Genomic DNA, 7720 nt, shown 5'->3' on the forward strand with positions numbered 1-7720 from the left:
ACCCTAATGTGGGTGAATTGCTCAGTACAATCATGAGATTATAATCAGAGGAGATTTTTGATTTGGGGTCAGGATAATAGAGTAAGAGGAGGGATAGGGAGAAGTTATATGTGACAAACGAGTCTCTATACTTCCATGATTGACTTTTCGGATCTCCAGCTAGCATTTATTGAATCTCCCATAAGCTGCAGCCTACCTGGTACAGAGAACGCCCGCTATAATAACTAACATGCCTCACTAACATGCTCATTCCAGCCCTAACACATCTTTTCAACCTATTGCTATCTTCTGGTACCTTCCCCTCTGCCTTCAAACATGCTACCATCACACCCATCCTCAAAAAAAATAACCTTGACCCAACTGCTATGCAAAGCTACCACCCCATATCACTGCTCCCGTTTGCTTCAAAACTCCTTGAGCAGCATGTCCATGCTCAAATTTCCTCCCACCTCTCATCTAACTCTCTCCTTGACAACCTCCAATCTGGCTTCCGCCCCAACCACTCCACGGAAACTGCCCTGACAAAAATTACTAATGACTTACTCACAGCCAAAGCTAACAGACAGTTCTCCATCCTCCTCCTTCTTGACCTGTCCTCTGCTTTTGACACAGTCGATCACTGCCTACTGCTACAGATTCTTTCTTCCCTTGGCATTAAAGACCTTGCCTTGTCCTGGATTGCCTCATACCTATCCAACCGCACATTTAGCGTTTCCTACTCCCACACTTCCTCCTCATCCCGCCCTCTCTCTTTTGGAGTCCCTCAAGGCTCTGTCCTAGGGCCCCTAGTTTTTTCCCTCTATACCCTTGGCCTAGGGCAACTCATAAAGTCCCATGGCTTCCAGTACCACCTGTATGCGGACGACACTAAGATCTACCTCTCTGGCTCAGATGTCGCCTCTCTCTTATCCAGAATCCCGGAGTTTCTGTCAGCCATATCCTCCTTCTTCACCTCTTGCTTCCTAAAACTCAATGTAGACAAAACCGAACTCATCATCTTTCCCCCATCACACGTATCCCCCTACCTGATCTATCTATTATGGTAAACGGCATCACGTTCTGTCCCGCACCTGAAATCCGCTGCCTTGGGGTAACTCTCGACTCTGCCTTGTCCTTCAAACCGCACGTTCAAACTCTTGCCACCTCCTGACACCTCCAACTCAAAAATATTGCCAGAATCCGTCCCTTCCTCACCCCACAATCTACTAAGACTCTTGTGCATGCCCTTATCATCTCCCGCCTCGACTACTGCAACACCCTCCTCTGTGGCCTCCCCGCTAACTCTCTTGCACCGCTCCAGTCTGTCCTCAACTCTGCTGTCCGGCTAATCCACCTCTCTCCTCGCTACTCCCCTGCTTCTCCCCTTTGCAAATCCCTCTACTGGCTCCCAATTCCCCAACGAATCCAGTTTAAACTACTAACACTGATCTACAAAGCCATCCACAACCTGTCCCCTCCCTATATCTCTGAACTAATTTCCCAATACCTTCCCTCGCGTAATCTCCGATCCTCCCAAAACCTCCTACTCTCCACCACACTTGTTCGGTCCTCACACAACCGCCTCCAAGATTTCTCCCGAATATCCCCCATCCTCTGGAATTCCATGCCTCAACACGTCCGACTATCCACCACCCTCGGATCCTTCAGACGGAACCTGAAAATCCATCTCTTCAAGAAAGCCTACAGCCTGCAATAACCATTCTGCCACCTCGCCATCGCCAGAGCAGCCGCCTCACCACCGCCAGAGCTGCAGCACCTCTGACCTTCTGTCTCTTCCCCACTATCCCATAGAATGTAAGTCCGCAAGGACAGGGTCCTCTCTCCCCTCTGTACCAGTCTATCACTGTAAACTTGTTTACTGTAAACGATATTTATAACCCTGTATGTAACCCCTTTCTCATGTACAGCACCATGGAATTAATGGTGCTATATAAATAAATAATAATAATAATAATAATAGTAAACCCCAAAGCAGAATTGTATTTTAGTAAGGACATCTGTTAGATGTGGGGCCAGCATTAAAGGGCCAGTAGTCAACTCGGGTGCCCATTCAAAATGGGCCCCCCTTAGATTCTCCTGATTGGTTGCAGTAATATACATACAATAATGACATATACAGTGTCGGTGATTGCTCCATGTAAACTACTGCAGAGAATCTGTCTGTCTTTCCCATCTGGCAGAGGTCTTCCAGAAGACTTCTTCCAGATACTGAATGTGTATAATCATGAGAATTTGTTAAATGTTTTATGTTTCTTAAAGCGGACCTGGAATAGTTGCTGCCGAGCTGAGTAAGACACAATTTTTAATTTCTCCTTTTTATTTTTTGAACTATAGGATTATAGAGTAAATTGAAAAAAACACATGCTCTCCTCTCCACAATGATCTCTCCAACTACTGTGTAGAGGTACAGCAGAGCTGAGTTATGTGTCATCGCAAACACTTCCAGATCTCATCTCATGGCGGTCAGTATGGGGGAAGGGTCAGAGCTAACAGTACAGTGAGAGGAGATATGCAAGCATTTCTAATGAGGCATAGCTCTGCAGCTGTTGTGTAGACATACAGTTGAGCTGACCTGTGCATCATTACAAACACTTCCAGATCTCCTCTCACAGCTCTGAGCCTCCTACCACACTGACTGCTGTGAGAGGAGATTTTGGAAGTGTTTCTAACAATACAGAACTTAGCTATGCAATATCTCTACACAGTAGCTGCAGATAGTTGGAAAGGGTTAAATGTTCACTGAGGGTAGGGGATCACAAATGAGCTGTCCTTCACAGAGGAGCTTACTGGGGTCTTATGTTAAGAATATCGCATTCACAGGGATTAAATAAAAGAACTGATTTAATCTTACATTATTAATTTTGAATAGATATTATGTCATTAGGAATATGAATTGTCTCATAATGAAATGTAAAATGTATTTTGTATTTTTTATGATCTTATTGAGTTTTTAACAAAATTGATTTTCTCATCGGGTGTGCGGGGGTGGGGCAACCAGCCAGAGGTCTTTTTATCACTTTAGGATCATCTTATCCTTATCTGAGGTAATGAGCAAGGGTACCGTCTCACAGTGGCACTTTGGTCACTACGATGGCACGATCCGTGACGTTCCAGCGATATACTTACGATCTCGCTGTGTCTGACACGCTACTGCGATCAGGGACCCCGCTGAGAATCGTACGTCGTAGCAGATCGTTTGAAACTTTCTTTCATCATCAAGTGTCCCGCTGTCATCGCTGGATCGGCGTGTGTGCAGGGCCACGCTTAGTAACCTGATATTTACCCTGGTTACCATTGTAAAAGTAAAAAAAAACCACTACATACTCACCTTCTGATGTCTGTCACGTCCCCCGGCGTCCACGCGCTGCTACAGAGAGCTTTCCCTGCACTGAATGTGTCAGCGCCGGCAGTAACAGCGGTGACGTCACCGCTGTGCTCTGCTTTACGGCTGGTGCTGACAGTCAGTGCAGGGAAAGCTCTCTGCAGCAGCGCGAGGACGCCGGGGGACGTGACAGACATCAGAATGTGAGTATGTAGTGGTTTTTTTTTACTTTTACAATGGTAACCAGGGTAAACATCAGGTTACTAAGCATGGCCCTGCACTTAGTAACCCGATGTTTACCCTGGTTACCCGGGTGCTGCAGGGGGACTTCGGCATCGTTGAAGACAGTTTCAATGATGCTGAAGGCTTTCCCCTGATCGTTGGTCGCTGGAGAGAGCTGTGTGTGTGACAGCTCTCCAGCGACCACACAACGACTTACCAACGATCACGGCCAGGTCGTATCGCTGGTCGTGATCGTTGGTAAGTTGTTTAGTGTAACGGTACCCTAAGAAGTATCACTTTGAAGTTCCTCAACCATAACCGTTCTCTTCCGTTATAACCCTCCAATGTTCTTTATCAAGACGCAACATTAAATCTACAAAGGAAACCTCCTCCTTATTATTGTAAAAGAAAAGTAAAAAATAGATTATAGTGGTTCTGGAAAAATGGATGAAAACACTGCTCACAACACATACTGATGTGATTTCAGTTTTTCTTTTGTTCATTCTCTTTGCATTTTGTTATTTGATAAAAATAAACCATTATCACAGTGTTGCTGTGGGTTTCCTCTGGGTTCTCCAGTTTCCTCCTACACTCCAAAGACTTACTTATAGGTAACGTAGATTGTGAGCCCCAATGGGGACAGTGATGATGCCAGTAAAGCGCTGTGTAATATGATAGAGATACATAATCAAAGCATAATAATAATAAATATTTTCTTTTTACGAAAGTATTTTTACTTTACAGCATTATTTCCGCATTGTCTGAAAAAATTGGCATAATACTGTTTATACCTGACTGGTTTATACAATGATCTGTACAGAAATAATCTATTCCCAGAGGAAGAAGAGAAGACAGAAATAATCACTGAGCGCTCTGCTAATTCTCTGCACCTTCTTCTACACAACATTGTAATACAGCGACATAATGGGGGATGGGGAGGAGGTTTTTGTACGGCTCTGTATCACTGTGTGAGAGGGGTGCTATAACCCTGCTGACAGTAATAATCTGCTGCATCTTCCGTCTCCAGACCTGTTATTGTCAGAGTAAAGTCTAACCCTGATCCTGACCCAGTGAATCTCTCCGGGATCCCGGACCGTCGCGTCGTCGCCAAGTAGATGAGAAGTTTCGGGGCTTGTCCTGGCTTCTGCTGGTACCAGTTTATATAAGCGTATGTACCGGAGGTGACACCAGAACTGGTTTTACATTGCATCTTGATGGTTTCTCCTGGAGAAGCGGCCATATATCCTGGGGTCTGAGTCACCACAATCTCTCCATAGGAAACTGCAAGAAGCAGAGAAAAGATATTAGTCACTTAGAGATATCTGCACATCTCTACAGACCCTGATCCCAGTAAGGGGTTAATGTCTCATCTGTGGGGTCACTAGTGCTCCACCTTGTGTGTAGAGATACAGGACACAGAGGAGAGGACTCAGAGACGCCATCTTCATGGTTCAGGATTGTGTCACCGAGGACACCGACATTTATACTGAGCGACGTCTACAGGGAAGTCACCGCAGCTTCATTATGCAAAGAAGGAACAGAAAATCTATATTAATACCAACATGCCTGATAAACTCCAACAGCGAGCAGTTTGTACATTATATTATATTACAGCAGGGGCGGACACAGACAGCTTGGGGCCCCTGTGCAGGAAATGCATCTGGGCCCCCCTTTTAAGGCGACAAAGCTGCGTATATATATATATATATATATATATATATATATATATATATATATATATATACATATACAATATATATACATAGCCATACACAAGTCACACACATACATGTGTAGATTACATAGTCTCCCTTACATATTGGATTTTATAGAGCCCTGTTTTTTATTACATACCGTCCTATCTTGTTAGCTGTATAATGCAATGATGGCTGATGGAGCATGAGAAAGCTTCTCTTCTAAAGGAGGAGGTAATGGACTGGTAGTCTGGTCACCGGCTCCTCCATCAGTAGTCATTTTATATCTAACGAGAGGGGACTATGTAATAAGGCACTGTGAATATCAAAAATAACAAGAATACACTATGTAAGAGACAGAACTGTACATAGCAGCAGAGGAAGCTGTATAATAAGGGACGGCATCATATATAACTAGAGAGGATGGTACAAAATAAGGGACGTTTTTATACATAACAAAAGAGGAAACTATGTAAGTAAGGATGGTATTATATATAAGTGAGTACACTATACACTAAGGGACTGTGCTATACATAAGTGAGTACACTATATACTAAGGGACTGTGTTAGACATAATAATCGATAATAACGTCTTCCTCAACCTCCCCCTGTTCCTAAATCCATTATAAATCCGCCTTGCTCCCATCCCAATCCCCCACACTCCTCATTGTCTTCCTCCCCCTGCATCCCATTATTGCCCTCTCCCCCACCTCCATCATTGCTTTCTCCCCACCACCCCATTATTGTCCATTTCACCACCTCCATCATTGTGTTCTCCCCCACCCCTATCATTGCTCTCTCCGTCAACCCAATCATTGCATTCTGCCCCATCACCCACAATCATTGCCTTCTCCATCAATCCAATCATTGCCTCCTGCCCTATCACCCCATCAATGCCCTCTCTTCCACCTACACACAGACAGGCACACACAGCATCATTTACTTCTCTGCATACACATACAGACACACACCTCACCTCTGCGCAAGGTATCCTGAAGCAGCACCATTGTCGGCAGCTTCCTGTCTCACACAGCCGTGGCACTGAATTATGATGTCATTCAGCCGCTGCTGTGTGAGACAGGAAGTGTGGGCAGGAAGCAGGATGGATCCCTGCAGCTCCGCTGCCATTTTCTCTTGCAGGCCACTGAGCTGCAGGGATTGCTCCCTGCCTGCCGCACATGATGACAGTCTGGCCAGGGGCCCCCAGAGCCTCAGAGCCAGATAAACTGGCCAGATTGCTGTCATTATTATCCACCCTGCAGGGGCCCCTGGAGCCTCCAGGCCCCGGTGCAGCCGCATCGGTTGAACAGGTGGCATGTCCGCCCATGTATTACAGTAAGATGAATAATCAACCAGTGGAGGACGAGGTCCTGAACATTTTTAGCCACCAATAAATTAGTTTTGCCTGAAGGAAGCCAGAAGCCATGCATAAAATACTAGACTGGACAGAAACCCAAGATTTCTGTGTCTTCTTCTTACCACAGATGTTCCTGAGAATAATCCACTGAGTTCTCAATGTGCAGCCTCCGGTGGCATAAATGTGGTTCTCACAGGCACCCTCAGAGCCCTCACTGATCTCTACATAGAGCCAAATACATGGCTGGACTGGACAATAGTACAATATTTAGTGCTATAGGTTTTTCTCCTTTTTCTTTATCTTATTGCCCTAAATAATGTGCAGCGTCAGGTACCATTAATGTGGGGCATACATAACAATGTGCAATACAGCTGTGCGAAAAAATTTTTTGCACTCTTCCTGATTTCCTATTCTTTTGCATGTTTGTCACACTTAAATGTTGCAGATCACCAAACAAATGTAAATATTAGACAAAGATAACACAAGTAATTATTTATTCATTTATTTCCACTTTTCCATTAGAGTTAGGGTTAGGGTTTGGTAGAATTACAGCTAGGGTTAGGGTTGGGGTTCTGCTGGGGTTAGGGTTGGGGCTAGGATTAGAGTTGGGGCTATGGTTGGGGTTGGAGTTAGAGCTAGGGTCAGGGTTGGGCTATGGTTAGTATTGGGGCTAGGGTTAGGGTTGGGGCTATGGTTGGGGTTAGGGTTGTGGTGTTGGGGTTAGGGTGGTGTTGGCGTTAGGGTTGTGGTTACGGTTATGGTTAGGGTTGGGATTAGGGTTAGGGGTTTGTTGGGGTTAGGAATGTTTTAGGACTGGAGTTAGAATTGAGGATTTTCCACTGTTTAGGTACATCAGGGGGTCTCCAAACACGACATAGCACCTGCCATTGATTCCAGCCAATTTTGCATTCAAAAAGTCAAGCGGTGCTCCCTCCCTTCTTAGCTCTGCCATGCGCCCAAACAGTGGCTTTCCCCCACACACGGGGTATAGGCGCACTCAGGAGAAATTGCTCAACATATTTTGTGGTCCATTTTCTCCTGATACCCTTGTAAAAATAAAAAAGTTTGTTTCCAATGTAAATTTTTTGTGAAAAAGTAAAATGTTAATTTTTTTCCTTCCACATT

At 44.9% G+C, this 7720-nt stretch overlaps 1 long non-coding RNA gene across 2 annotated transcripts; it reads right to left on the reverse strand.

The window, feature by feature from the left end:
* Nucleotides 1-4345: 4345 nt before the first annotated feature.
* On the reverse strand, nucleotides 4346-6274 carry LOC143792948 (uncharacterized). Of its 2 annotated transcripts, XR_013220005.1 has the most exons (4): nucleotides 6215-6259; nucleotides 5399-5554; nucleotides 4938-5061; nucleotides 4346-4825 (listed from the first exon to the last, which is right to left on the reverse strand). It is a non-coding gene; the product is annotated as an uncharacterized LOC143792948 (long non-coding RNA). The 2 variants fall into 2 exon arrangements; XR_013220004.1 differs by lacking the exon at nucleotides 5399-5554 and having other exon boundaries at nucleotides 4347-4825; nucleotides 6215-6274.
* Between the last annotated feature and the right edge of the window lie 1446 nt (nucleotides 6275-7720).

This window comes from Ranitomeya variabilis, chromosome 1, assembly GCF_051348905.1.
Source record: "Ranitomeya variabilis isolate aRanVar5 chromosome 1, aRanVar5.hap1, whole genome shotgun sequence".
NCBI classification, from domain to species: Eukaryota; Metazoa; Chordata; class Amphibia; order Anura; family Dendrobatidae; genus Ranitomeya; species Ranitomeya variabilis.